The sequence below is a fragment of the Drosophila kikkawai genome, chromosome 2R (genome assembly GCF_030179895.1).
Source record: "Drosophila kikkawai strain 14028-0561.14 chromosome 2R, DkikHiC1v2, whole genome shotgun sequence".
Classification (NCBI taxonomy): Eukaryota; Metazoa; Arthropoda; class Insecta; order Diptera; family Drosophilidae; genus Drosophila; species Drosophila kikkawai.
This window is the reverse complement of record NC_091729.1, coordinates 10,505,989-10,522,960: the sequence shown is the minus strand read 5'-3', so window position 1 is coordinate 10,522,960 and position 16,972 is coordinate 10,505,989. Positions and strand designations below refer to the sequence as shown.

The 16,972-nt window shown below is 42.8% G+C and overlaps 1 long non-coding RNA gene across 1 annotated transcript; it reads left to right on the top strand.

Annotated features, from left to right (window-relative positions):
* The first annotated feature begins 7,795 nt into the window (after positions 1-7,795).
* Positions 7,796-9,360, top strand: LOC138928064 (uncharacterized). The gene is made up of 4 exons (XR_011444561.1): positions 7,796-8,247; positions 8,316-8,468; positions 8,547-8,566; positions 8,776-9,360. It is a non-coding gene; the product is annotated as an uncharacterized lncRNA (long non-coding RNA).
* The last annotated feature ends 7,612 nt before the right edge of the window (positions 9,361-16,972 follow it).

Sequence of the window (16,972 nt, the reverse complement as noted above, 5' to 3'; positions counted from 1 at the left end):
CGTATGTTTCCACAGCAAACATGGCTCACAGGCAAATACATAAAGGCTTAAGCCCCCGAAAATATCCGAAATACACACCCCACACATGTCAATGATTTGTTAGTTATTTTTCGGCAAAGGCACCGCGGGGCGCGTGCTGAAATACCCGGGAACCGTAATTGAAATTGCATAAGTACAATAAACGCAAACTATGGAACAGTTCAAAGTGATGTAACGCTATTATTTATTCTCATTTTACATATGTCATACCATTGCGTAATTTGTTTTATGAACTTCCTGAAAGAGCTTAAGAAATTCCCCAGAAGTATGTATAATTACAAAGCTCAAAGGTCTCGGAAATGGTGGGGAAAAGGCTCCCATTATTCTGTCATTATTATGTATTGCAATTTAAGCCAGAAGTTTGAAACGCAGGGAAGGAGTGATTTAAGACCCCATAAATCATATGGAGTTGATCTAAACTTGTCAGAGAGAAAATAAAACAATTCAAAATTTTATACGGGGTTAAAATTGTAAACAAATTGTTAAGAATAAAATAAAAGCTGAAACAGTGAAACTATCGAATTGAAATGAATCCAATTACCAGCTTCAAAGGTATACAAATTTTGGCTCTCCAAAACTACCAAAATTAGGCTTCCTTCTTCCACTTTAGTTCAATTAAAATTCTAAACTATTCAAAGAAATTGTAAAGATAATTATTAGTCAATAACAGAATAGTTGTTAAGAGGCTTAATTCCTTTAGAGCCCTTAATTAGTTGGGGAAATACATTTTATTAAGATTTTCCTTTGAATTTTAATAAGTTTTATATTGAAACTGAAATAGTGTTGTAATGAAAGTATAAACTATTAATAGCAGAATTGGAAACAAATAGGAGAGCTACATTAATAAGGCTACAAGTTAACTACTTGTGCTATTCAGAAGCATATTGTTTGAAGCCATAGTTGCTGACAACACAACGATGTTGCATAGACACAGCATTGTTTATTGCCCAATAACTTCCATGTTTATCAACCAATTTTTCTGAAATTTTAGGAACCTCTTCTTAAATCTCTCTATTTCCATTACCCTTTGACAATGTTAGTTGCAATTTAAAAACATCAAAGATACCTACAACCAAAGAAAGTAAATCTCAAGAGCAGAATAAGTAATTACAAAATTCAGGTCAAGCTTACCTTGCATAAGACACTTTATGGTCTCGGACCGTGTTCCATCAAAGTTATAGTCGTGATTTTAACGGCTTCTACACTTTCGATTTCCGTTTGGATTGATGAACGAATCTCGCTGAACTACGTGTATTCTCAAGCAATAACATTTCGGATATCAGGTTATAGCTACGAGCATACACGTGGCCATTGGAGATTGCTTATAGTCCGGGGGACAAATGGTGGATATCCTTGGCACTTTCGCTGGTCGCAATCCGACACCCAGCGACTGCGGTCGCCGGATTCCATTTAATTTCCATCTACTTACCCAACGCTGAATGGAGAGCTCCTTTTCTGCGCCTAATAATGCCGAGCCGCAGAATTAATTGCACTATAATTTGTAATTAAGTTACCTGGGTGGCAAACACGAAACTATGCGGGCTGGAATGTTGGTGGGGCAGGGAAAGGGTTCTTTAGCTGGCTAATAAAACCGAAGGAGCCGGGAGCTAGGACCTCCACTGGTGTCCTCCATAACTGTACATGTAACTACGTTGTTTCACCGTAATTAATTAATTACATTACACAAACTTGCTGTCATCGCTGGCCTTTTTTGTATTATTTCGCTCTTCTGTGCTGCAACTGCAGGAAGCCAGGACGTTGCAGGAACCACCCCCAAGGAAGCCACTATATATAGCCAAAGAGGTGAGGAAAAGCAGAGGCCACAAACGAGCATCACTTTCAATGAAATTACACAGCTTGTTTCGCAATCGTTCCTGCCCCCCCCTTCGGCAATTATTTTGCAATTTGGTGGCAGCAGGGAAAGCCAATCAACTACTTTGGCAACTTTAGAGCTGCAAAATAGGAAAATGCAAAATGTAAATAAAATTAAGTCGCCTTGGCCATAAAACTTCATAAAAATGCATTAAAAGTTCTGTGGCAGCGCAGGTAAAAGTTGAGTTAATAAGCTGACAGATTCGCCAACGCCGTCGAGCAGCTTATAACATTATTCACCATTTAAGTCTAATATTACACATTTTTCCGGCTTTAATTGAGCAGGATAAGGGGGGAGGTGGGTGAGGGGCTAAGGGAGGAGTCGGGAAAATGCGTAGGAAAACGGAAAAATCAACAAATATCAAATTTGTGTTGCTGTGCTGCGCATTGCTGCGGGGCAATGGTTCTGTGATGTTGTTCCCGCTGTCTTCGTGTTGCTCCTTGTTGTGTCTCACACACACACACACAGAGAGAACAGGAAAACAGAGGATGCCAGGAGGAGACGAGACTCACACATACACACACTGGGTTGGAGAAATAAATCGCGCATAATACCGCATACCAGAGCAACAGCACGAAGTATTTGCACTGCGTGACAAACAATTTGTGCCAACATTGACAGCGGCGCATCCCGCCTCCTTCTGCCTGCTGTCTCCTGCTAGGGACTTGGACTGCAAGTGGACCCGGATCCGGATCCGACTCCTTATTCTTTCTCGCCCCTCGGTTGTATAAATAAAAATATTTTCATTCCGTTTCCATTCCTTGGGCCAGTGTTAATTGAAAAATCATTTGCTGGGACTTAATTAAGAGCAACTCCCACAGAGATTGGAATTTCTGCATCTAAATATATGCACTTTAGCTTTGCAGTTTTTTCGTGATTTCGTGGTAATCAAATTACCAGCTGGTCACGTCATTAGACCATGTTCTGGAATCGGGTAGCACATGTTAATCATATGCGGGAATCGATCGGGGATAGATAGATGGATGGCTGTCCACGGAAACAGCAGCGCATATATCCCGCTGCTAATGTGACACATGATTTCATTCCAAATTTATTTATGCAAACAGAAAATTGTTGCCACAACAATAACAGCGAATAGCGAATAGCGACTGGCGAATTTCCCAATAACAAAAACAGCAACAAAAAGGAAGAGGGATGGAGGAGTGGAAATGCCGGCGAAAGTAAACAAAGTATGCAAAAAAGGGCAGAAACGAGAGAAAGGAACTTTGATTTTGTTTGGTTTTTGGGGTTCTCTCCACAGGCCACTCGAAATGCGGGAAATGCTGCTCTTGGAGGGTTGGGAAATGGAAAATGCGTGTGTACACACACGCATGTCAAGGGTCTTCACAGTGAATTTTTGATCATTTCCTATAAATAAATAGTTCGGCCGCCTATGGATAGTTTTCGTCCTTTGATTGCCCCATAGAGGACACACACTCAAGTTCATATGCATTTTTTAATGGCAAATTGAAATCACAGACACCAAACGGGGGATTTTAACTTAATCCCTTTGTCTGCTACTGTCGGCTGGGCGTTTGTTAATTAAAACTCCATTCAAAGCTGCACGAGACCCGGCCCCGCCCATCAGCTCTCACTATCCTTTCAATGTTATCTTTGTCGCCTTCCTGTTGTGACTTTCCTGCGTTTTTCCTGCTGTTTTTTTGGCTGTAGCCCGAGCAAATGAATAATTTGTTGACACTTTGCACCCACTTAATCAAGAGTTTGTTCTTTCAGCTCCAGGACTCTTTTTTAATTACCAGAGATGTCAGTGAAACTGTAACTGAAACGGAAGTCGGGGAGAACCGAAGCCAGAACCGACAACAAGTGTAAGCAAATTAAGCTCCTTCTTTGCCTGTCAATTTCTGAGTGGCGGGGCTAACGAAGTGCCAAAAGGACTCATCGCTCGCATGTGAATGGACTACGGCTTTGTTTAATTAGTTTCAGTCATAAATGGTTAGTAAATTCCCGCACAAGAGCCAGAACTTATCAGTCGGCGGGCAGGTGTGGCCAACTAAGCCGCCAGTTCCCGGGATACGAAGGCATTAATACGCTCCAATACGTAAATATAATTGATGTTTAAAAAGTCCCTCAAAGTTACGATAAGTATGTGCTAACAATATAGAGCCGCAGGCGATATAGTACATACTTTTGCCATAAGTCCGGCAGCTGGGACATTACCCATGGACCAGGACCAGGACCACGGAGCTGCTGGAGGGGGAGGTGGACCTACCCCGGAGTAGCTCATGTTTCGCAGCTCCCTTTGTGCGTAAGTCAAACATTAATTGGCACTTAAAGGCATTTAATGTTACGCGCTGTGCCCTCTGACTTTACTTTTGCCTTTTTGAAACATTTTTGATGTTTTCACATGTCATTGAAAGTTGAAAAAAGTAACTATCGATGGCTTTATAGATATTGATATTGCTATATATTGCTATACATGGCTATATGTGGCTGTATGTATATTTATAAGCCATAATCTCTAACGGATACTTACCCGGAGCGGCGCCTTGGACCCGCGGCATCTTACTTACTTCGCCTTCCGGGTGGGGATTTCATCGGATTAAGCATACGCAGTGTTGGCCATCATCCAAGAGTCCAAGACTATATGGAAATAAATGTCTAGCTGTCGAGGAAGGAAAAGTTGTGAAAAGATTGCAGCCAAAATGTGAGGTTAATTGGATTCGCAAAATTTGAGGAATTAGTACAAGCATCTAATGGAATTTCATTGTATTTTTCCTAGACTCAATTGGGTATTTTAATGGAATTTAATTTTATTTGATAACTTGTTATTTAATCATAGTAAAATTGAATTAGTATTCTTTTTGTTTCTCCTTGAATATGTTTTTATAAATCATTTATTTTCACAGCAAAATCTTCAGGATTTCTTGAGAAAAAGGCTTGACCATCAAAAGTGAAACTGTTAATTGACACTAAGCTGCATATGTGGCTTTAATTAAAAGAGCAAAAACTCAACAAGATAAAAAAATATATGTATGTTCAAGTGGCTTTTGTGATTCATTCGTTTTTAAGTATTTAAGAAGTATTTAAATAATTGGAAACTCAAAAGAAAGTGAAAACTTTACCAAAGTATAGAATTTTAATGCTGCCACTAGTTTTAAGTGATGATGGTATAATAAGTTTGGTGAAATAGAGAGTGCCATTCATGCTTATAAATTTAATAATTAATAATAAAAGCTTAAAAGTAATTCGCACAAGTATTTAAAACATTTTCCTATGTAAAATGTAACCTTTTCATGCATATAATTTAATCAGCTTAGAATATTTATTTCCAAAAAACTCCCAGTTAAAGTGCCCATGGAAGATTACCTCTTAGAATTGTACCTCAAACCTTATGAAAGCTCAATTTTCCGGCACGTAAGAACGATTCCTATCACTTAGCATCAGTTCAATTGCAAATTATGGATCCATCGTAGACAATTTCCTCGCTTTTTATCGCTGCGAATCCCTTCCTGGCTGCCTGCTCAAATATTTAAATTTGAGACCATTAAGGCTAAGCTGTATTTTGGGATTAGATTCGACTCGTCCTCGTTTCCGTCCCCATCCTGGCCTCGCCTATATGTGTGCACATACTGCATATATGTATGCCAGGGCAGGATGTGTGTGTGTGTGTGTTTGCTGTCTGTGGCATAAGCCGAGAGGTAAATAATTTCCCTCTTTTTATTGCCCTGCAGTCAGCATAAAAAGTCAATATCTGCTGCAGTTTGCCAGCTCCAGCTCTTGCTCCTGGCTGTCCTTGCCATCGGGCTGCATATGAGCTGGTCATAAATTTCCGAGACTGCCACTGCTGCACCCAGTAACTGGCTGCCCCAACGCCTTCGCAGCCTTCTCCTGCTCGTGCTGCTCCTCATCCACCTTGGTAGCTCCATTCATTGCCGTCGCCTGCCTGTTTGTTTAGCGCAATTAATGAGGCCGACGAGGCCCGGCCGCCGTATGGGTGGGTTATCATCAACAGGTGTTGGCTTTCAATTCCTTGTTTATGGCTTTATCTGTCACTAAACCAACAGCACCCCTGCCTCCAAGCCCTGTTTGGTGTTTGCTGGTGTTTTTAATTTAAACGAAATTAAATTCGACCATAACCCATGTCTCAGGGACAAAAAAGAGCAATCCTTGGGCACGGAACTGCTGGTCCTGCCCGTGGCGCTCCGGAGGACATTAATTAAAGTTGACGTTTAGGTGTTAGCACTGCCAGTCGGCGATATATCACCATGATCAATCACACACGAAGGCCAGTGAAGGAGGAGGACGAGGCATGACCATGGCAAATTGCTCTTGGCCAGGTTGTCGTTCGTTCGGTCGTTGTGTCTGCAATTCAATTTGCAGCTTGATTTGTTTGGCTTTTTGGGTTTTCACTCACGCATACAGGCACACACTCGACTGAGGACTATCAGTGTCGTAAATTCCAGCTACCATATGCTGGCCTTTTGCCGAAACCCAGACCCCCCCTCTGACACTTCCGTTTCCTCCTGACGATGCGAGGTGCGATAAGCGGAGCTCTCACGTTTAATATTTAATACGATAAAAGCTGTGGCAATAATGAGAGTACTATCTACTTACCCGACCATATGGTGGCCTCCAGACCTCAGACTAGCCGGCTTCCTCTGCTGCTCAACGTAACACCTCCATATGGCTGATGATGACAGGCGGCGTTGCGTATACGCCACGTTATCACTCGTAACTCTGGAAATATGTGTGAACTTGCGAACTTGGAGGAAACTTTTGACAAACTTTTGGTAGGAATTAGTCAGGGACTAGACCTCGATCTCTAAATGAGACACAACCACCGCTCGTCCTTTGCGCCGGAGGAGCGGAACCAGAACCGTTGGCAGTCAGACTGTGACTGTTATGAAGTTTGATAATTTATCGGGCAGCAAGTCTAGGTAACGCTCGTCGTCTGCCACCGCCGCTGCCTCTGTCGCTGTCGTCTCTGCCGGGGGATGGCAGTGTGGGGGTGCCAGTGCTCCCCACTTGGTATCTATGGTTACTTGGGCGCGGTGACGGTTCACCAGAAAAGGGATGAAAAGCGTTTTCAGCCTGTTGAGGCTGCTGTCGCTGTCGCTGCCTCGGTCGCTGTCTCAGTCGCTGTTCTGCCTCGGTCTCTGCTCTGCTTCCATGAATGGAGTCCACATAGTGGCAACCAGTTGATGGCAACCCGGTGGCGGCGGGGGCCAGCACTTGACCTCCTGCAAGGCATAAAACAAGCATAGCCAGCGCCGCCTGCATTTGTTGCAGGCCCGAATGCCACCCACCTGTAACGCACACTCACTCTGGGTACACTGTATGCGGTGTGTGTGTGCGCTTCGAGTGTGTGTGTGTGAGTGCGGTGTGTGGAACCCATTTGCCGCTTGTTATTGCCGCCGCCGCTGGGGCACACAGGGCGCATGCGCGATGTCAGCCAACAAGTGAAGCAACAAGCAGCAGCAACAGCAGGAAAAAGCAGCAGGAGGAAAAAGCAGAAGTGGCAGGGAATTTTCAAAGGCAAAAAAGCAAAGCCACCTGGGTGCGAGCGAGACGATGGCTGTGCGATTGCGAGTGCGAGCAATAATAAATACGGAATATTCTTGGGCAGCTGGCGGCGTTTTTTATTTTTTTGCTCCTCTACCCGCATAGCTTCTTACTCTCTGCTAAGGCGTAGCGCTGGAGGAGCCAAGAATCTGACGGCAACTGAAGCTGGAGCCAGGAGCCGGGAGCAGGAGCTTGGCTTTAGCTGTGGCTGTGTTCGGAGCTGTTAGAAGCTTTGGTCGCCGCTCGTCTACTTATTATTATGCTTAATTATACTCTAGCCTGCAGGTATTTCAGCTTCGAATGCGAGTTGGCCTTTCGTTTTTTTTCATAAATAAAATTGAAATTGGGTTTTAAATTTAATTTAATATCCTCAATATATTTATTTACATTCTTTTACAACTTTGTGAAGCATCATTAATAAAACAATGTAAATAATAAATACAAACAAAATAATATTGAAACAAGAAATTGAGTGATTTACGGTAAGCCGATTGTTTGTATACCCTGACAGATTGCAATTAGTTTATTTAAACGAATTAAAATCGGTCATAGCTAGACCAAATTAGTGTATGCCATTAAAAGGACCTGAAATATTCACATTCCTTAAATTAATATTTATCAATATGTTTATATGACAAACTTATATGGACGGAAATGTCTTATTCAGTTAACAACATGGCAAATTCAATATCAATAAAGGAGACAACGAACAATAAAAAACAACTAAACAACTGTTATTTTTCTAAGTAGCGGAGATTCTTAATCATAACCATTTATAACCATATGTTAAATTACATTTAAACAAAAATAAGGTAAGATGCATTTGAAACTGTCGTATTTACTAGATCCTAAAAATGTATTTCAAATTTCCATATATTAGTGTGGTCTTGATTTGTAGTATATTGTGACCAGATGTATTCAAAGTAGTAATTTATCAAGGCCTTTCACGGCTCCAAAACAGATTTTTAAAAATTTCAACAGTATCCATCCTCAAAATATAATATACTAGTCTTACAAGAGGAGTTATTGGTCCGTAAGTGTATTCCTGGCTTCGTTACCCAAAGTCCCTAAATCATGCTTGTTGTTTTTATTCCATTGCTTTATTTTAAAGGAGCTGCTGTAGCAATGTATGTAAGTATATATATAAAAACATGAAAAAATCCAAGAACTACGCAGGCGGAGCTGGCATTTAAAGTTGATACCTGCCCCATGTCTGCGTCTCCTGCCTCCTAAGCCATGCGAGTATGTTCCGTGGCAAGTACAAGGAGTGGAGGCGAGACTTTGAGGTATAGGAAGTAACAAGTATGTCTCATATGTTGGTCTCCCTGCCTTTTACTTAGCCAAGGACCTCGGCTACAAGGACCTCAACGATGGCATACAACAAACAAGAAAAAATAAAAAGAAAAGAAGACGGAGACGGAGACAGGACACAGACTGAGGCAACGGCGACGACAGAGTCGATGCGATGCTCAAAAGTCAATTGTTTGTGCCTGCTTTAGAGGCGAGTCTGCATAACTTTCCGACCAGGAACCAAGAACAGGGACATATAGCAGCTCACTCCACTCACCAGGACAGGGAATGAGTTTAGTTTTGCCGGAGTGGAGTCCTTGCGGAACTTGTTGCTGCCAAAGTTATCGAAGTTTGCTAAGCGACTTTAATTTGCCACAACTTGTGGCTGGAAGTGGAGATGGAGACGTGAGACGCACGAAGTGGGGAGCTTGGAGCACGAAGCCAAGAGGATGAGTTGGTTGGTGGTTAGTGGAGTGTTTGCTAGCTGCAGATCTGTGAAATAGAGTGGCAAAAGAAATTGCGGCAAAAGCAATTAGCCCGTTGCAGGAGTGGAAAGTTGAAGGAGCAGCAGGAGCGGCAGGAAAAACTTCTGAAAGCATAATTACCTCCGATCAATTAACCTTTAGCGATCCTTTTCGCCTTAAATAGATTGCTTTTTAAATTTCTGATTGCAATTTTTCAAGGTTTTCTTTTTCGGATAAAAAAGTTAACCGCCTTAAATCTTGTCTCGTTTTCCCGTCATATCTCGTTATCCCATTTTCCCGTTCTCACACTGGGGAATATCGAAGTTCAAGCTCAGGTTATCTTATTATCTTTACACCTGTTAGCAGTCCTTTCATTTTTCCTATATTTTTTTCTGCCCTTTTTCTATACTTTTTGAGGTCTTTTGATGATACTGAGAAGTCGCCACACTGGCAGAAATATTTATTTAACCCTGAATAAGTTTTATAAATACAAAATACATTCGTAAATGCCAACAAAACGTATAATAAAAATATTTACCTTCTTAAAAGAATAATTTAATATAGAGACTTACTTTTCACACATCATTAAATATTAAATTCAAGGCCTAAATATATTTATAAGCTTATAACTTTCGATATTTTCTGTCTGCAACCAACACAAACCTGCCTTTGAGGGAAGAAAGCGAGACTCCTCATCCGAGCAAGTCTTCTGGCTTATTCCTTTCTTCTCTCCAAGGACTCAACGACGATGCAACAGCCAAAAGAGTTTTCGGTAATCTTCAACACAATCATAAATCAAATCCTTGGCCGGAGCCGCAGGAAAAATTAAATAAACTTGTTGAGGCGACGGACAAAGCACAGACAACAACGAGCCAGAGACTAGAGCAGCAGCTGCTCCTGCTGCATGTGTGCGTCTCTGTGAGTGTTTGGCCTACTTTTGTGTTGACGCCGCCGCCGCCGCCTACTTTCCTGCCACCCAACTCTGCCCACTTCCTCCCCCTGTTGTTTATGACGCGATTCCTCCTCGCAGGAGCAGCAAAGGGGAACTCCCGCGGCAGCACAGCCCCATGTCTGGCGTTAAACACATTTACACGCCCATCTGGCAACAGCTGCTCCTCTTTGGCGTTCGCTTCTCCGGCTGCTCTGTTATGAATACACTGAGAGAAGTATTAGAGGGTAAAACAATAAAAGAGTCCGAAAATAATATATGTACCATTGGGTGGGATAATGATATTGCTCCTTGGACCTTTGAAAATATGGTTTCAGTTAGAAATTTTAATGATTTGAAAAACTAAAATAATCTAGATTTAGTCACAGTTCTTTCTCCCAGTTCTTCTCTTTGCGGATTCGATATGCAGATGGAATCAAAGCCAAAGCAGCACCATAAGGCGTGTGCGGATACGGATGCGGATCCTGTGATGCGAATGCCTGTGAGGTGACTCCCGTCTAGGTGGGTGCATTTGGTTTCGTTAGCTGCCATTTGCATCTTTTTACGGCCGCCGTGATTCGATTGCGATGGCAGCCAAACGATTTTAACGGTTGCCCCACGGTTGGCAACCAGCCAGAGTAGAAAAAATGTTGGCTAAAAAGGCAAAAGGCCAACGGAAAAGGCGTTGGGGGAAAATGGCAAATAGCATCGGAGGGCACACGCACACACACAATAAGCATATAACAATGGCACTAGGGCCAAGGGAACACTCCGCTCTTGCACTTTGTGTGCCATTGTCTGGGGCACAGCGGAGGCATAAAGCGAGGAAGGAAATTGTAAATGAAACGCACTTGAAATGCTGCCGGCGGGATAGAAGGACACCGGAAAACCGGAACACCGAGTGGGAGCTAGGAGCTGGGAGCTGCTCCTGTGGCTGTGCGGCTGGGATCTAAGGCTCTGAACCTGAAGCTGGAGCTGGAGCTGCAAAAGCAGGCGTATACGCAATGCTGACAAGCTAGCAGTTTCCTGTTCCTGCCTTCTAACTCCGCCTTCTGCCTGGCGCCTGCCGCCTCATCCCATCCCGGATTGAGTTACAGCTCGTGTCCGGAGCAAAGGCGCTTGTATGCTATGTGTGCGCCGCCACATATGGAGCAGGCTTTAAGTGCAATTGTATATCCTGGCTCGGTGGCTGCGGTATGCGTGTGCGCGACATAAATAATAAAGAAAGCCAGACTCGGGCTCAGACTGCCACTTGGTGCCCAGGGCCACCGACAACACCACCACCCCATTGTCACACCATGTGTCCCTGTGTCCTTGTGTGGGCGGTTGGGGGAAATCTAAGGCGCGTCTACCCTTTCATGTAATTATTCATGTAATTGTCATCCGAACTTCGTAAGATTTCATTTAATGGGCCATATACCAAATATAAATTGGCTTTCTTGATTTATTCGAAGCTGACAGAGCCCGAGTCCCCTTTCTCTCTCGCTCTCTGTTCCTGCAGAGACATATGTCTCTGTGGCCTGTGACCATGCTGCCTCGTCCTCGGTCTCCCTTAGATGCTGTCATGCCATGCAAATGCCACAGGAGCCAGGCGAGTGAGAGTGGCGATGAGAGCTCCCACCGCAAATCGAGTTACGAATGCAAATCTCTTGGTGTGTCGTCCACTATTTTGCTATTTCTCTGTGTCTTTTTGTCCAAAACCGAGCAGGGAAGCAGGAAAATGCTGGGCTGGAAGTCCGCTTCACTGGCGGACTGGACAGTGTGACAATTTAAGGCAATTAGATGTGTTGTCCCGCACAGATACGAGCATTTCCCGTATTCGAACTGGACGAGTGGACGAATGTAATTGCATTCTGAGGCTTTTTTCGACTCGCGGCGTTCACGTAATGCAGTTAGGTAAAAAAAAGAAAGAAACAAGGAACAAAGCGTTCAAATTACTTAGCTGAATGCGCGGAAGGGATTAAAAATGATGGACATAAATGGAGATTGATTGATAGATGAGTCACTGCATATCTGTGATTTTTAAAAAGATTTTACTATAGGGGCTTGAATTGTATACTCGCAATGGTGATCAACATTAAAATTTGGGAGAAGTCTTCAATGGGATGGCGAAGACTCAAATATCACCCTAACCATTTAGCCAGGAGAACGAGTTTGATAACTTCTAGGAGAAGACTCTGTAGACTTACTTTCTAGCACATGCAGTCGCAAAGATTTCTTAAAATTAAGATCACACTGATAATCTAAAGAAATATATATAATAATATGACTTCTCCTTATTTTTCAAAAATAACATAGGTTTGAATAATTGGGGTTTGTATTCACTTTTAATAGTTTTTAAAGCTAATTTGCTTTATTGGTATAATTTCAAGTTAGCTGCTTAACTTATTATCTACTCATCTCTTATTATATGAACAATTTGGAGTAGTCAGCTCCCGGATTGTGACCCTCTGTAGTCGTCGTCTTGTTCCTCGTGTAGTCCGTCTTCTGGCCATAGGGTTAGGATGACTTATCAGTAGGTTATGGTGTCTGGCAGAGATCGAGTTTATGACATATCCAACCGCAGGGACTACTTTCAATAGTGCCGAAAAACCTGATACAAGTTTCTACAATTTTTTTTTTCGTGTCAGTGTTGGCCATGTTCCTTGCCAGGCTATTTGGGTGTTCATTAAGTCCTTCCATGTACTTTATTGAAATAGTCCGGAGTTTGTCCCCAAGTTTGGGCCTTTAGGTTTGGTTCTATGTGTGTCTCTGTACCACACAGACTCAGAGATCCTCTTAAACGTTTTCGCTTTAGTACCCGGATCTTGTTCGAATGACTTCTGGCAGCAATTCCGTAAATTTGAAGGTCATAAAACAGCGAGTTTGATACCTCAAGCACTTTCTCTCATAGTTTTAGGCACATGTTTAAAGGATTTCAATACACTAAGGATTTCTGTGCCACAGCCGAATATCAGGGAAATAAAATTACTTAAACAACGCCTTAAAAGGTTTGCAATTTTATTTCTTTAAGAGTAGCTTGCTGTCACTATGAATAGCAACTTTTGCCACAGAGCCATTTCAAATTCAGAATCAAAAGTTACTGTTTATAAGTCTTGGTTTTGGTAAGAAATAAATTACTGTAAGATCCCGTATTTGTAGCATACTTATTATACTTTTAGGGTCCTCGAGGGCCGTCCGGTCTAACCTAACCTATTATACTTTTAGTCAGCATATCTAGTGATTTCAAAGCAAGAATATCATGAAATATAATTTAAATTGTATTAACTTACTAGTATCTAGAAAGACTAAGCCTAAATGTACTTAAAATGTTTTGTATAACTTCCTTTATGGTATAAAATGCTCCTCTTAATACCTGCTTAACAACTAGATATGTCTAATGTCAAAGGACATGTCAATCCTATTTCCCACATCTTTGGCTGACATAATTCCTCTTTGCCTGCTTCATTCATTCTTTTTATTCATTCGTTTTCTATGAAGTTTTTTATCTTCATCCATGCAAGGGACTTTGTCTTTTTAATACTTCCCGCTGTCAAAGGGCAATAATCTCAATTGTCCACAATATTGTATAATGATCTACACAGCACACTCTCCGACTCGTCCAAATACTACTATATGTACTGTGGGTGTTTATATATATTCCCATTGAGTCGGTTTTATTCATTCAACCCCCGACATGCAGGCGCACATGTCTCTTTGTCGCACGTTTCACAGTTAATTTATATTCATAAGTCAAATTGGTGTACAATTACCGCCCGATTATGAAAACGAGCGGAGCTCTGAGCAGCGGGCGGTGGCACAAGCAGCGTCTGTCGTGTACATCGCATCCTTCGGTCCCCCCCGTGACAAGGGTCCTGGCATGGCTTGCCCTGGCGCTGTGTCGCGCCAAAGCTTCCATATGGAGCGAGTTGCTGTTGGCTTTCTCTCTATTTTTTAATGCGGCGACAAGTAAAAACAAAACAGCAACCCCCGAACGGCACTTGGCAGGACCCTCAGCCACCTCCCGCGGCTAACTCCCCAAGGATCAGCGCGTTGCCATGGCAGGGAGGAAGGTCGCTGGGCTTCAGGGGAGGGGGTCGGCAGCCAGGACTAGTTGATGAGCTGGCGCCGATGAGGACGACGGCGTGTCAACGCAGAGGACAGGGACGTGTCACCCACACATGCAGACATCGCTCCGCGCCGCACAGTGGGTCACATCCAGAGATGTCGATGGAGGTGAGCTGGAGCAGGAGGAGGAGCAAGAGCTGAAGCTGGGCCTGCGGCATTCTGGCGGCTTTAACGAGCCCGAACGTCCAGCCAGCCGGGTTCCAGTTGATTCTCTTTACCCCTAATCCTGTCGCCTCTTCCCTGAAAATGCACTTGAAAAACTCTATTGTTTAACTTTTAAAAAATCAGCAAAGGAAATGTTCGAAAATTAAAAAAAAAAAAAATAAAAATTAAACTTTGCAAACTAATCTAATGTTTATATTAAGAAACTTAAATTCATGAATTCTGGAATTCCTGAAACTTAAATGGTAATCTGTGATCTAGGTGATCTAGGGTTAAGTCTCGATTCCGTGTGCATTTTTGGTTAAGTTAGCATCGTTTTTTCACCTTTTTCTAGATTGGCCTAGATTAGACAATTTCATAGATTATTTAATACATTTTCTCTTCCCTTTTTAATCCAAGTGTTGAACTGAGTCAGAGCAACAGCTTAGCCGTCATCGTCGCGGGAAATCTGTGAAGTCAGCCACAATTTTGGCGCCAGTCTGCTGCCCAGCCAGCTGTGCGTGCGGATGCGTGAACGACAAGTGGATGTGACTGTGACCCCAGGACCACAGCCATCTCCCGCGACTGCTCCTGCGAAGGGGGTGGCAAGTGTAAAAATCATTCCGCCATGCTTCATTTTAATTTACTTGCCTTTTAAATGTATTCAAAGCGCGTGCGGCATGCAGCCAGCTCTAGTTTTAATTTACTTATTGTTGCCGCTTCAATGGCAACCTGGAAGTGGAAATGGCAACCTGAAAGGACTAGAAAAAACACCAGAGCCAGGCCAGAGTCAGAGCCAGAGTCAGACTGGCCCCGAACCCGTCTCCATATGCCGGTTGCTGGCTGCTTGGTCCCTGGGTTCCGTAACTTTATTAAATCCAAGTTGATCGAGCTTCCTTTGGGGCTTTGCGCTGGCTGAGTTTTCGATTTGGAAAATGAGGTCACAGTTCGCCAGCCATATGGGAATTGCTTCGGGTGCGGGGACCGTGTTCGGTCTTGGCCTTTGAAGCTGAAAGGAGTGACGGAACACGCGTTTTTGTCGCGTTTTGGATTTCAGAGGAACGTAATCTGAATACGGGGCGGATACGCATTATTGATGCGTTGCCCGGGCCACGCGCCCTCAAGTATGCAACTATATATATATATATAATTCCCGCCTCAACAAGCAACTTCCATTAGCCGCCGCAGAATATTGACTTACAACGAGAAGCAGAAATCAGAGTTGGGGCCAGGACGAAGCTGGAGCCGGGGATTAGACAAAGTGCTCCCTGGGCTAATGATATACACCAGCGCGGAAACAGAAATTATAAAGTGCGCAGCAGCCACTACAATTAATTTGGGAGCATTGCAGGATGGCACGCAATCCCTGGCCAAGCTCCCACCTAGCCTAGTTGATTTTTAAGCCAGCTTAAGTCGAGCTGAGCAGGCTGCAGGAGTCCTACTCAACTTTGGAGGGCACGGCGGTTACCTAGCAGCTTGCACAGCATTTGCAAATTAGCCTTGGCTTCCACACTCTCGTCTCGACTCAAGATTCGAGATTCGTGACTTGTGTGATTCGGGTCCCGGGAGGAGAGAGAGATACCGAGTGGAGGAGGACTTCCCCGAAAAACATACAGCTACTGATGTAGAGAGGGAATACGCCAAGGAAAGCCAAACAATTAGCCGAAGTGGCTTAGCAGCGGGCGCCTGATTGAAATTAAGTGCAATTCGAACGCCGACACGAACTGTGTGCAATAAAAGCAATTTACCTAAAGCCCCCAATAGAGTGGCCCGGAATATCCGTTCCTCCGCCATGCCCGCTGTCCACGTCCCTGCTCCCGTCCAAGTGTTCTTTCAATTGGTTGACGGAGCCAGCTGCTCGGCGGCTCCTCTGAGTTCGCCTCCTGCGTGTCACCATACGTGTGGCTCAGTGTCGACACTGCTACAAAATTGAATTACTATGCTACAAAAGGAAGTGAAATCGATCAGAGAATCTACAAAATGTTTTATATTTACAAATTTACTTATGTTATTGGATACTTTTAGACACCTTATTAAGAGATTTTAAAGCTCGGTGGCAATCTTAATTGTTTTTTTTAGAAAAATCCTAAGGGATTTTTAATCATTTCAACTTTTTTTTTTAAAAATCGAATTCAAATAATATTAAGATTCAGGCATCTGTTTTTAATATCTTTTTTATATACCTATCTGACCTATCTTTGGTAATTTTTATAGTGTTTTCCAACATAAAGTTGATATTATGTAGTTGACAAACCTAAAAATACAAAACCCAGAATAAAAGGAGCTATTTCATGATAAGAATTCGATAAGAAACAACCTTTTTGACCAGGATACACATATTTAATTGCTTACATTTTCTTTAGAATGCGTAAATACAAGGAAATTAAATATGTTGGGTTTAGAAAACTGCACAATTAATAATAAAATGGAGATTTTCTTCCCATATATCTTTTAAGATTTTTCCCCAACTAGAAAATATATAAACTAGAAAAATGTCTCCAAAAATCACCCTGCTTTTCTAACAGTGTTGATGTATTTGAAGCTTCATCTTGGGAAGTGGGTATCCGGGGGTTTGTTTGTCTGAGACCGGCATTAGCGCAGCAGGTT